The sequence below is a fragment of the Argiope bruennichi genome, chromosome 7, assembly GCF_947563725.1.
Source record: "Argiope bruennichi chromosome 7, qqArgBrue1.1, whole genome shotgun sequence".
Taxonomy (NCBI): domain Eukaryota; kingdom Metazoa; phylum Arthropoda; class Arachnida; order Araneae; family Araneidae; genus Argiope; species Argiope bruennichi.
In genome coordinates, this window is record NC_079157.1 from 132162029 (window position 1) to 132175858 (window position 13830).

At 28.7% G+C, this 13830-nt stretch overlaps 1 protein-coding gene across 1 annotated transcript in view; it reads right to left on the minus strand.

Annotated features, from left to right (window-relative positions):
• The window catches only part of LOC129974884 (CD109 antigen-like), a 160268-nt gene extending 158758 nt beyond the window's left edge, over positions 1–1510 (minus strand). Inside the window, exon 1 of the mRNA XM_056087658.1 lies at positions 1382–1510. The gene's annotated coding sequence lies outside the window, so the exon portion shown is untranslated. The remainder of the gene's footprint in view (positions 1–1381) is intronic.
• Positions 1511–13830: the final 12320 nt, after the last annotated feature.

Sequence of the window (13830 nt, forward strand, 5' to 3'; positions counted from 1 at the left end):
TTTACAATATAATATTTCATTGATATACAATATAATATTTAATATTATATTGTATATTAATATTGTTCTTACACAATTTTTTTTCTTTTGGTTTGATTTTTACGTACAATTTATTTTGCGCTTTCATTCAAAATTTTATGTTAAACAAAATACGAAAAAATTAATAAACAATGAATCAAAGAATTCAAACGTCATTCTATAAATAATATATTAATGGCTGCTTATGTGTTAACCTCGAAGCAGAATCAAACAAAAATTGATTCTGCTGATCGCAAAATTAAGTTGGGAAAAAATTTATATAACAAAAATATATAATTTACACATAAACAGGCGTTGATTATAAAACAGTTTCATTAATCGTTTTCCAGTAATATTTGCGGTTTTGAGATAAAGAAAAAAAATTCCAAATGTAGTTTTAAGGAATAAAGAATATTTTTAGGAGCTGATTGAAAGGAAATAAATTGAAAAATAGCAAGAATGTTAAGAGTTTTTCACAACGCGCTATACAACAACTTGCATATTTCTTTACAATTCTTCCAGTCAAAGAAATATAAAAAGTGTGCAGAACACTATATGAAAAATTAAATATGCATAATTAATGGGAAAATAAAGAATTAATATCTATGAAGCAAATATTTATACATTTCATTAAATGCCGTAACTGACCTTCTAATGAATTTGGAATATCCAAATTATTTTGCATAACTAGAATTTTTCAATACAATAAATAGATTAATTTCAAATTAGATATTTTTTAAATAGATCTGAGACACCGGAATAATGTTTCATTGCTAAAATAGGTTTCGTTTTCTCTTTAAAGATTCAGAATTCATGAGACGGTTAAAGAAAGATTTTAAAAAATATATATTTCTTTTTCTTAATATGAGAAAGTCGCATTTAGATATGAAAAGTTTATAAAATTATTATCGAAAAATTTACATAAAAAACCTTTTCATAATTTTTTTTAATTCTTAGTTTACTTTTATAGTCCTGACAGTAAAAAAAAAACTGTTTCAAGTTTCTATTACACACACTTTTAAAAAATAATTTTGAACTGTTAAATAAAATACTTTGCTCAATGTATTTTCAGCTGAAAAGAGGAAAGTTTCTTATTAAATAAGTTATAATAGTTAATTGAACAATAATTAAACAAATAGTAAATAAGTAAAATAGGGAATAATTACTGTGAATAGAAAATTCAAACAATATTTAATCATTTTTTTCCTTTATTATTATATTATTTAGGCATTTTTTTTGTGAGAAATAAAAAATCATCAAGTGTAAAATTAATTAGCTATTATTTTTATATGCATTTAATGCTATAATTTATAAATAATTACTTTTTAATGAAGTTAAGTAAAAAAAAAGTTTTCCACCTTACCAGGATAAAGTTCTGTTAAATTACTCTTCTTTCTTGCATGTAGACTACCTCATAATCAGTAATCGTATTTTCAGACTCGCGATTGACGTGGTGAAACTGCATGTGAGGGCATCTGTACCGTAAACAAACACCCGACGAATGAGGAAAAATCATGCGCACTCATCGAGAGCGCATCGAATGTCTGCGCAAGCGTGAACACCCGCTCTCGCAGCAAGAGTTGCTGGGCTACTTTGTTGTTAAAAAGTCCGTTGTCACGGGCCGGTCAGTTTCGCTTTCACTTGCTGCTGAAGGGGAGAATCGAAGATTTCATAACTGGTTTAATAGGTTATTCATTTTGGGGGGAAGGGGGAGCCTGATTATGTAACAACGATGCGGTTACAGTTCATAGTGAGGTGGGGGTGACAGGTGAGCCGGAAAAAAATGGGGTTAAGGAGGGGGGATAGGAGGCAGAAACGCATTTAAATATGTTGATTGAAGAATATGAATTTATCAATCGGATTATCGCCGCATGTTCCTTCTTTACTTAGGTATAATGGAGACCCAAGATTCATTATTTGCGTAGCTGAAATGAACGCTTTTTCACTTATCAATGAATACAAGTCTTCTTGTTGAAATGAATCACTTTTAAAATAAACTTATTGTTTTGCTATTACTTAATATTTCTTTTTGTGATTACTTAAACTAAACGTTGTTTACTAGATTAAAATGCTAATCTACGGCATCTTCAGGTAAATTTAGGCAGTTAATATAAAGATTTACTACTAGAATGCTGAAATTATATAAAATAAAAAACAATGGGAGTAGACTTTCCATACTCTCAAATAAAATTAAATTTGTGTTTTAGACTTAATTTTCACCAACCGATTAAAACCAAAATTTGGCACAGGACTCCAATTGCAGTCACAAAATGACATACCAAATTTGATATATTTAAGTCATTGCGTTTTTGATCTATTGAATTTACAGGCTTCTCAAAGCACAATCTGTCAATCTTTTTTGAATTTGGCTCAAAATCTGATAGGTGTCTACATTTCAGAATTTAAATCTGTCTACCGAATTTTATCCATATAGCTCTCTTCAATTTGTAATGGACAGACAGAGGATTTCAATTCAATTTTTGGAACGCGAGGACAGACAGACTTTCTTAGAACGGATTTCGTTCAAAATTTGACAGAGATTTACAAATTTGGTGTTAAGAGCGCATATCAAATTTCACCCATCTATCTCAAAGAGTTTTGGATATATCGTTGCCACAAATATGCCAAAATAGCCCTAGTGTTGCTTCAAACGGGACGTTAATATAACTAAACTAAACTAACTCCATCTCTCAGGAAACATCTTTATGCCTCCTTTCCAAAATAGTTGTGTTTCGAACAAGAAACACTCCTCGAGGTGTGCTTTTATTTCGCCGATGAATTTAAAGCGCTTATCGCGAATGGAATTTTTTAAGGACAGAAAGGAGTAATAATCAGATGGGGCTAGATCTGGGGAGTGTGCAGGATGAGGTAAAACATCTCAATCAAACTACAGTACACTCCCGATTATCCGCGAAATTGGGTGGCGCGGCCGCCGCGGATAAAAAAATCACGGATAATCCGAAAAAAGCTAAAAACGGATATAGCAAAAGAGAAAATAGTCATTTCAACTTTGAAAAATCGTTTTATGTACAATAAAACGTAAAATAAACAGCAGGAAATGTTTCAGGAAATAAACAGCAGGAAAAAAAAATTGTGCGGCAGGCGCGGATAATCGGGAGTCTACTGTATAAGAACTTTTCTCTTACGACTAATGCAATATGTGATCTTGTATTTTCATGTTAAAAAACAACGCCTCGTAGTCCATTAATTCTTGCTTTTTTTTTTTTTTTGCTGTGGCAGTTTTCAATTGATCCAGTGGATGACAGTATTTCCTAGAATTTATTGTTTCAGCTTGAGGAAGGAATTCGTAGAAAATGACTCCTTTCCAGTCCCCCCAAATGGACAAAAGAACTTTTTTGGGGTGTAGTCCATCTTTGCGACAATTGAAGGCCTATTGTCCTTACACCAAGTGATATAGATGGCTAAGAGATATGCCTGCACGTTGGCACAACCAGAACCAGATAAGGCCATTCATAGCGCGACGGGAAAGAAATTTTTGGAACACTCTAATACTTTAAATTTATTGAAATGTTCAAAAATACAGTTTCCGATTTGAAAATAAATATGTAAGCATAACTAAGAAAACGGGCGAGGACAAGGAGATTTATTAGAAGATCTAAATTTAAACACGCCAATTCAGACTGCTGGTCAGTGATCCTCATTTTGCGGAAGTCATGGAGTGAAATACTCGGATCTTATTTGCCGTCGAGAGTTCTGTGGGCTATCGAAAATTATTTTCATTTAATTAACGGAAAGCTTGTATTTCCAGAAACTTTGATTGTAATACGAGTATAAAAACTCATTACTCTAGCAGTCATTTAAATGTTTTTGTTGAAAATCCTAGTAGTATCAGAGAGCGGTTATGAAAGAAAGAAAGTGAATGACTTCCTTAGGACGGGAAATCAATGGAAACCCGAAATCAAGACAAATGGGGTAATCAAATGATGGCAAAATATTGTTGGAACCTACGAAAAAAAAAACTAAGTTTACTTAAGAAAGTCAAACGAAATAATTATCCTTTTTTGTTTATTCTGTTCTTCCTATTTTTAACTAAGCTATTTTTGTTTATTAGAATGTTATTGTATTTTTTCTTAATTAATTAAAATGTTTTATAAAATGTGTATTTATTATTTTAATTTAGTGCCTATAACCTGGGCACGCCATTTGAGCCGTTTGCCTGCAAATCTTTCCGATACCTGAAGAGTACAAGACGGGTGGTTTCATTGGGAAGTGAAGAAAATGGAGCACCGATACTGAATGGATGCGATATTCATGTAATTGTAGACTGAAGACGGAATTTGAGAAGAGACATAGTGAACAAAATGAATTCAATAATTTGAAACAATATGAAGAATCGAAATGGAACAAAATATTTTCTGTTTTATTTTTATTTGATTTTTTTAATTTTAATTAAATTATTGCAAATTTAAAAAGTATCGTTGTGTTTTTATTGATCATTTCTGTTTCACTGATTGAATTCTGTCTATTTGGAACAGATAAATGAATACAAAAGAAGAAATATTGAAAACCGAAACTATTAAGTCCGAGTTAGCACAAAAGTTAAAAGTATGTTTTGCAACAATCAGAATTTTCCATTTCTACAGTACACATACAGATTTAAAAAAATAATAATAAATACATAAATAAATGAAATGAAATAAAAACAATCATTTAATTTACTTTTTTTTTGTACCCACAATGTGACAGAAAATCATTACTGAAAATTTACCAGTGTTTTAATTTTCGCGCGACAAAATTTATTACATACTAGTTGCCTCTAGTGACCAGTTGGTTAGCAAGAATCGATAGTCACTAGAACTTTCAATTAAGTACTTTATGTTACTAGGTCTCTTAATTGCTTTTTCAGCAAAATATTTTTAAACTACAAATTACGTTTTTTGATCTATTCTGATTTACAAGCCTTATACCGCTCTTTACATTGTACATTATCCTCCAAGCCCTAATTTGTTGACTGAACTTTAACCAATGCAGAATATTTCTTTGTAACTAAACAAGTTTTTAAAACAAATATTATTTCAGAAGTTAGAATCGTTCAGCACTGAAGTTTTATATGTATTACAGAATACGTTATACGGAGAGAAAATTTTGTTCCATAAGATTCTCTCATTCTACATGAAATTCAGTTTAATACCAAAAAAAAAAAGCAATTTCTAAGTGATAAGAAAGATCATATAATCTTAGGCATCCAATTACATTACAAAACGAAGCAATCTATACAAATGAAGGCATATTAAAAAACTTTCTTCACTGCTAATTTACAAAATTGTAAATCGTACGAAACCGTAATTGTAAATAAAACTTCAATAAGTATATTAAAAGAACCCTATTCATTATGAGAAAATAAGACATGTTTCACACTTTCTGGATTTTTCTTCCATGGTTATTTAATGAAACATAATCAATCCAGGGTGAAATACCTACGTATATCAACAATGAATTCTTTACAATATATTGCTGTTAATTACGCTTAAAATATTTTTACTGGAATTAAAAATAGATGAAAATAATTTAAAAGACAATTAAATGTATCATTCAAAAGACAATTCTTTGGATGACTTGTTTCATATTTAATTTACAATTTCAATTAAATTTCAAAAGAATTACTCGGAGGGGCTCATTTTTATCTTTCAAGGTATATCTGTTCCAAACCTGGTGATTATAATTATAACTGTCTCCTCTGTAGAATGCCTGTTCCGTAGTGTGTGTCTGATTCTCCTTGGCGACGGAATTCTCAGCCAATTGGCATACCTTTTTGTGACGCTCATGCAATGGGAGTGAAGTAGACTTCAACGCTATAACGTATAATGCTTCTTAGCAATAAATCTGTTTCACAAGAAATGACAGTCCGTTAATTTGCGCATAATTAAGCACGCCCACACAATGCCGAAACGCATTCATTCCTGTTATTGACAAAAAAGAGAAATGCGTGTTATCGTGCTCTTCTGAATAGACCATTTGACTTAGAATTATCATCTTGGCTACATATAGACTTTGGTGGATGGAAATTTGCACTTTGGAGCCAAGTTTTTTAAATTTTAATTATTGAATTAAATTTCATTAAATTTATTTAAAAAGTTAAGTGAAATTTCGAAGATTTTCAAGGTCAGAACACATTACAACTTAAAAATGTTTTCACATTGTCTGAGAACGCAAATTTCTAAATTATCCTACAAAGGTACAAACTTCCAATTGAAAAAAAAAATCCCTAAATAATGTAAATTATAAAATTTTATACTGTTTCAGTCAATAAAGGTTCTTCTAAGAATTATGAAGTTTAATTTGTTTACAGCTTTTCGATCCTATGAATAATGTTCAGTAAAATATTCTTGACATTTCAACTTTTCAATCAAAACATGTTTTAACCTTCGGCGACCGAGCTTTGAAATTTTAAATATGACTATTTTAAGACAATCAACTAATTCATCAATTTAAATCAATAAATTCTGAGAAACTCTGGAAGTTGATCGGTGTATATTCTTCAAAACTGTCAATAAAATGGATAAAAACTGTGCGTTTTTATAAAATATTGATATTCAGATTTTCATAACTCAAATAGTTTCTGTCGCAAAAGAACAGAATTTATGCTATTTAACATATTAATGACTCAAGAATATTGTATTTAATATGAATCATTGAAAAAAAATTCTTAATTAAATTAAAATTAATTAAAATTTTAATCCCTTAAATCCTTTAATTAAAATTTTAATCCCTTAAATAATTTATTGATTCCAATTACATAAAATATAATTCTTTACTTCAATTACATTAATTTTTTTACTGTTTGTATGTATCTAATATTAGAATTTTAGAAATTAATTATTGGGCCCCACTTAGAGTACATTCTAAACAACATTTGCTTTAAATACTAGAAATTTATTTATAATGTGAATAATTTCGAAGATCACAAAAATGGTTTTCATAGATTTATTTTTCCAGAAAATGTCACATTTCATGTTTATTTTATTCCATAGAGACGCGCCCTAAAATTTTGTTTTTTCTAGGATCAGTTTGCAATGAAATTTAATTTAATTTGAGTTTTTGAAAGCATGATGTTGATAAAAACTATTTTATTATATTTTGTATGAAACATGCTTAAAAAATGTTTAAAAATAGAAAAATGTATTATTAATTTATATATATGCATAAATTAATAATTATAGTAAAATCTGTAGTAAGTATCATTACAATGATAATTTTAAAATCTTTAATGAAAAAATCAGCTTTTTGTTATAATAGTTTTGAAAGTTATGGCAGAAAAACGTCGGGATTTGGTTTAATTTGCAAAATTAATTAAAGTTTAAAAAAATCGTTCCGAGGTACTCGTTTCCCTACATATATATGCGAAATTTGGTAGTTCTAAGTCAGGGATGGCGAACCTTTATGCATTAATGTGCCATTTTTTCTAAAAAATTTTTTAATGAGGTGTAGATGTGCCATCAAATAATTTTGACTTGTGAATTATTAGAGAAATAATAAAACTAAGTACTAACAACTCAAATCTCTTTATTGACTACGAAAAAATACATTTTGCATTATATAGCATTAAATGTTTTAGATAACTAAAACATTTAATGCTATATAATGCAAAATGTATTTTCATTGTCATTCAAATTGAAGTAAAAGTAGTTCTTCAATTTTAACGTAGTTGAAGTAGTTTCGTGTCATCCAAATTAAACTAACATTAGTGTGACTTTTGTTGTTGCAGATTAGATCACAAATAATATATAAGAGGATTGGTTTAATGTTATTCATCTAATAAGTCTTTAATGTTATTCATCTCTGAAAATAATGACTCGCAGGCATAGGTAGATGAAAATATGGTTAAAATAGCATGAGCCTGCTTCTTACACAGTTAAATGTGTCTGGAATCTTATTCCATGTTTCCAAAATTTCGTCACAGGTATTTTTACTTATATTGCTTGTTAATCTTTCTGTTTCAATCAATTCCAACTTTTTTATTATTTCAATAATTTTTTGAATCCATATTGAACTAGACTGGAAATCCATCAGTTGCATTTCAAATTCCTCAATTTCCAACCAATTGTATTGGGACAAGTTCAGCTTATCAAATGAAGTCACATCAGGGTACATAATAAACTTGAACGTTTCCGATCATTCTTTGAACTGAGAAAATCTCGCTAAAATTCCTTGATTGACGAATCAGTTACGGAAATAAATTCTTCAATAACTTTTTCTTCGTCTGTGTCTCCTGTACATCCAAATCTTTGATATATTTTTTTCAAGTTTGTAGAGTATTTGCAGTTTCTTGTAATAATATCGGGGACAAAAAAAATTTGTAATTTGTTGCAAAATACCGTTTTACAGACGATGTTCTATATACCATCGTTTTAGAACATAAAACACACACGCTTTGTCGCTTTTATTAATCATGCCATATTTCTTGGTCCACCAAGTTTGAAATTCTCTGTTACAATGTTTGTCTACTATGCTTCATAATGAACTCTTTTATTTTGAACTAAAATGCAAACCATTTTGATCGGCGGCATGCCCAAACTATTGTGTCGCTTGTCATCAATGGCACGCGTGCCAAGGTTTGCCATCCCTGTTCTAGGTTAAGCTGTCTAGCCTTTGCAGTATCAACGCACAGATACATAACACACACACATACACACATTTATCTTTATTATAGTAGAGATGACGTTCACACACTTTGAACACGAAATTCCCCCTTTCCTTTTTTCAAAACCATTTTTTTTTAGTAATTTTAATATAATCTCTGTATCTGCAGCTTTAAGTAGCACACGTTGATAAATTGAAAAAGTGAAGCATTAAATTGCAAACCACTTTCAAGAGAGGTATTCTCTCATAAAAATATAGATATATTATATAAGAGTATCTTTACAGTTAATAATTTAAAAAATGTCATTTTTAAAACAGAATCTAAATACAGTTTAATTACAGAATCGGTCATTTTTTTTAGATGATGAATTATTATACATGAACATAGTTTTAAAATTATAAAGCAATGCAAGATAAAACTAATAAGTGGTAATTGATTAGAAATTTATTTTAGAACAGCATTTCAAAATTTGACCGAAGTTTGATTGTAATCTGAATAATTGTTCATATAGGGCATTAGTAAATTCAATGAAAATACAAAATAATTGGCCCTGAAAATACTGATTTTTTTTTCGGCATCTCGAATTCCCTAGACAATTAGCCTCTTTTCCTGTTTAATAATCCGGTCCTATGTCAAGGACGCACAATCACTTTTAAATACAGCAAAGCTGTTGTGGGCGCCGATGAAAGAAGCGCAAAGGGGAATCAAGAATGATTATTATCGAATCCATTTTGGTGTCCCATAAGTTTGTTCCCTATTTCTAATATGAAATGAATACACAATATTTACTATTTAAGATATTATTTACTTTGTTATATAAGAACCCTTTTGCTCTCTTACCTTCTCTCTTCCATCTCTCAAGAAGACTCATTATGCCTTCTTTTCAAGACTGTTAGTGTTTTGGACAAGAAATAATCCTCGAGGTGGGCTTTGATTTCGCTGATGGATTGAAAGCGCTTATCGTGAAGAGAATGTTTTAAGGACAGAAAGAAGTAATAATCAGATGGAGCGAAATCTGGAGAGTCTGCAGGATGCGGTAGATCGTCTCAATCAAACTGTAAGAGCTTCTCTCTTACGACTAATGCAATATGTGGTCTCGCGTTGTCGTGGAGGAAAACAACGTCTCGTCGATTCATTAATTCTTTGATTTTTTTAATAATTTCTAAAAATATTAGTGCGTAAAAGAAATTCCTATCTCATTTTAAAATTTCAAAAATTTCCATTTATACTATATATATAATTCAGTAAATAACACTTTTGAAATAATATATATTTATTTATATATATATATATATATATATATATATATATATATATATATATATATATATATATATATATATATATATATATATATATATATATATATATATATATATATATATATATATATATATATATATATATATAAATCCCTTTATTTGAATCCCTGCCTGAGGGTGACCCTTGAAAAAGTCTTCAGGCCGCATTCTTTTTTTATATTTTTTTGGTTTAATTTTTATTTGATTTTAGTTTTTCCTATTAACTTGATTCTAATACTTTTGTATCAATTCATCTGTGTTTTAGAAGTAGCTGCAATTGCGCTCTCTAAATACTATGAAGTTCTTTTTTGGTTTTAGTTTAAATAGGTAATAAATTTTAGTTGCGATTTCGAAACTGTTTTGTTTCGTTTTCAAACTTTTTCTTACTTTAGATTGGTTACTATATATATATATATATATATAAACTTTTGATATCAATATATATATATATATATATATATATATATATATATATATATATATATATATATATATATATATATATATATATATATATATATATATATATATATATATATATATATATATATAAACTTTTGATATCAACTATTTTGAAAGAGTTTAAGCTGCAATGGACAGAAAAGGCTATTTTGCCTTGAGAACTGAGAAATAAGTAGGTGACGATTAAATACATTGCGTAAAATTTCAAACAGAAATTATCCTTTTAATAATTTGCAATTCATTTAATATACAAGTTTAATACATAAAGAAAATGCGATTGAATTGCTAACTTTTAAATTTCTGATAAATTTTAAGATTTAAAATATTTTCTGAATAACTATTTTAGATCTTCTAAATATGATATTTCTTCCTTTATACTATGTTCTTGGTTCTAGGTATTTAAGGAATTGGGCGATTTGAAAAAGAAGCAGAAAAGAATTAGCATCAATTAGTGAACAGCGTAGAGGCATTGGTGCAGTTTTAGCTTCTAAAGCAGACGTATAATGCTTATTAATTGATACAATTAAAATTCATACAAAATAATTCTCAATTTTAAATTTAATAAAATTACTTGGATTTTTTTAATTTAAAAAATAGTAGTTGTCAAATAAACTAATTAAAAATATTATAAATGTGCATGAAAATATATTTTTAATGATGATTAAATAAAGCCACAAAAATTGATACACTTTTAGCCTATTCAAAACAATTTAAATTATTATATTTTTTGAGATTATGATTTTATTGAACAATATATTATCCGTTATTCAGTTTTCTAGATGTTTATGGACATTTAAGAAGAGTCCATTTGATATTTATCATGATATTTTATAAAAATTTCTTTCTTTCTTTCTTTTCTTTTCTTCTTTTTTTTAATTTTAATTTATTATTATTATTATTATTTTACTAAGAAGCACATATTCCATAAACAAAGGTATTAATTTTAGATGCTATATATTTTTCAGCTATATATTAATAGATGGCGCCACGATTAAATGGGGTCTTTGTTTCTGAAAAATTGATTACTGTATGTTAAATATTTCAATGCGTCGTTAACTCATTTTTTTTTCTTTATTTCCCTCTCTTTCTCTCTTTTGTTAATAGCTTTGATATTGATACTTTGTTAGTATTTTAATCTTTATAATGCATACTTCGCCATTCATAACCACTTTAAAGATTGGATAAAGTTTAAGAATACAAAAGTCAGTTTTATGCACCGAACAAATAGAGTACTTTTACTCATTTTAAAAATACATGTAAAATTCTATCTATGGAAATAAATATCATTCAATCATAGAATAAAATCTATGGAATAAAATATCGTTCTTATTGAACTTTTTAGGGCATGCGGAATCTTTTTTCGTAATTCATATGCTTTGCGTTTTGTGTGTAGATACAATAGAGTATACAATATGTTCGGAAGCCTTGACATGTTGCTTTAAATCACCACCATAGTTTTGTTAGAGGTACAGGAATGGATAGGTATTCGGGCTCTTGCATTTTCCTCTGATTCCATTCCACATCTGCAATTCAACTAAATTTCATTTTTCGGTTTTTTTTTGTTTTTGTTTTGTTTCATTATAATAATAGCAATAACATAACAATAACTTCATTTTTTTAGTAATCTTATTATCATATTTTAACAATATTAATACTTTCATATATATATATATATATATATATATATATATATATATATATATATATATATATATATATATATATATATATATATATATATATATATATATATATATATATATATATGTAAAAATTCTTAAGAAAGGAAGATATCAATGTAATGTCACATTACAATTAAAGTGACCCTATTTAGATCCCTCTAGAATTCGTCCTATCTATAAGATTTTGATGAAATTCCGTATATACGTTATATGAGACATGGGAAAAAGAATTCTTTAATAAAAATAGTTCAAATTTTGACCACCAGGGGGATTGTGGCACCTAAAGAAGGACAAAATATCTGCTAGAATCTTTAAAATTTATTCCTTTACAGAATGTGCTTACTGTATATTTCATTAACATTTACGTTTTGAAAGATCATTATAGCGTGCTGAATGGTAGCGCGACGAAACTCTTGCGGGATTTCAGCAACATTGCGTTTAATGCTGGCTTTCAACTCAGGTAAAGTTCTTATTCCTCTTCCATAAACACGATATTTTAGGAATCTCCATAAACAGAAATCCCAGGAATTTAAGTCGGGGAAACGAGGAGGCCAGGCATCTAGAAAAGCTCAGGATATTACACGATTCTCGCCAAAGTCAGCACGAAGTAGTTCTTCTAAGACAAAAGCGTCCAATGTGAGGAGTTGTTCTATCTTACATGGTCTTCCGTTTTTGTAAAGCAGGAATGATATGCTGTCGAAGAAGCTCACAGTACCGTGCTCTCATCACAAAGTACGTTTTAAGACTTTGAGACAACAAAGCTTCAAAAAAAAAAATGGTCCGAAGAGAAATTCAGCATTAACCCCACACCATGCAGTCACGTAATCAGAATGTAGTGAGTGGCCTGCTAGATAAAGCGTCGTGATGCTTTGCTGCGTTTTGCTGGTCTGTAGTTCGAATTAGAAAATCGATTAATAGTTTTGTGTAATTCTTCTCCATTTTTTCACTTATTTAGAATATGATTGTCCATAATAATATTACGAAACATTCTAACGAAAATTCATACTTCGAAATATTCTACTTGCTATACATCATAAATAAATAACCCCAATATATCTATAGAATTCTATTTAATATTCTATCTAATTCTATACTTCAGATTTCAAAATATTGCACATGCGAATCCTGTTCAAATCGGCGTTTTTAAACCATCTCATTTCATCCTCTGAATGGCAATCGTGCTCATACTTCACTCACACACGAATAAAGTATGGCGCGGTGATTAAAGCGTCTGGTCTTTATTATTACGATTCGAATCGTGAAAAGTTTTGTGTATTTTTTCTTCTTTTCTATATGATTTGAATACTTTTTCTCTGCACTAATTCTAAAGTTGCTACGAATTATTTTATAGGCTATATGTGTGTAACCTCAATATATCTATAATATAATATGAATTTTTAGATTTCATGATTTTTCAACTTCACAACAATCGTTCCTATTGACGATAATGCGTTTTTACACCAGACGCTTATCTTATTCAAACTTTGAATGATGTTCGTACTTCGAAACTTATAACTGCTTGAAGCTCGATGAAAATATGGCGGTTTTACTGGTTGTCAGTTCAAATCAGGAAATCGATCATTCATTTTATGTATTTTCTTCTTCTTTTCTTTTACATATTTTAAATATTCTTATCAATAAGAATTCTAAAAATATTATGAATTTTTCTACTAGTTATACTTCTTAAAAATTTAACACAATGTATCCGTAAAATTCTAACATTTTTTTAGAGTTCAAGATGCTGCATGTGCACAGAAATCACTGC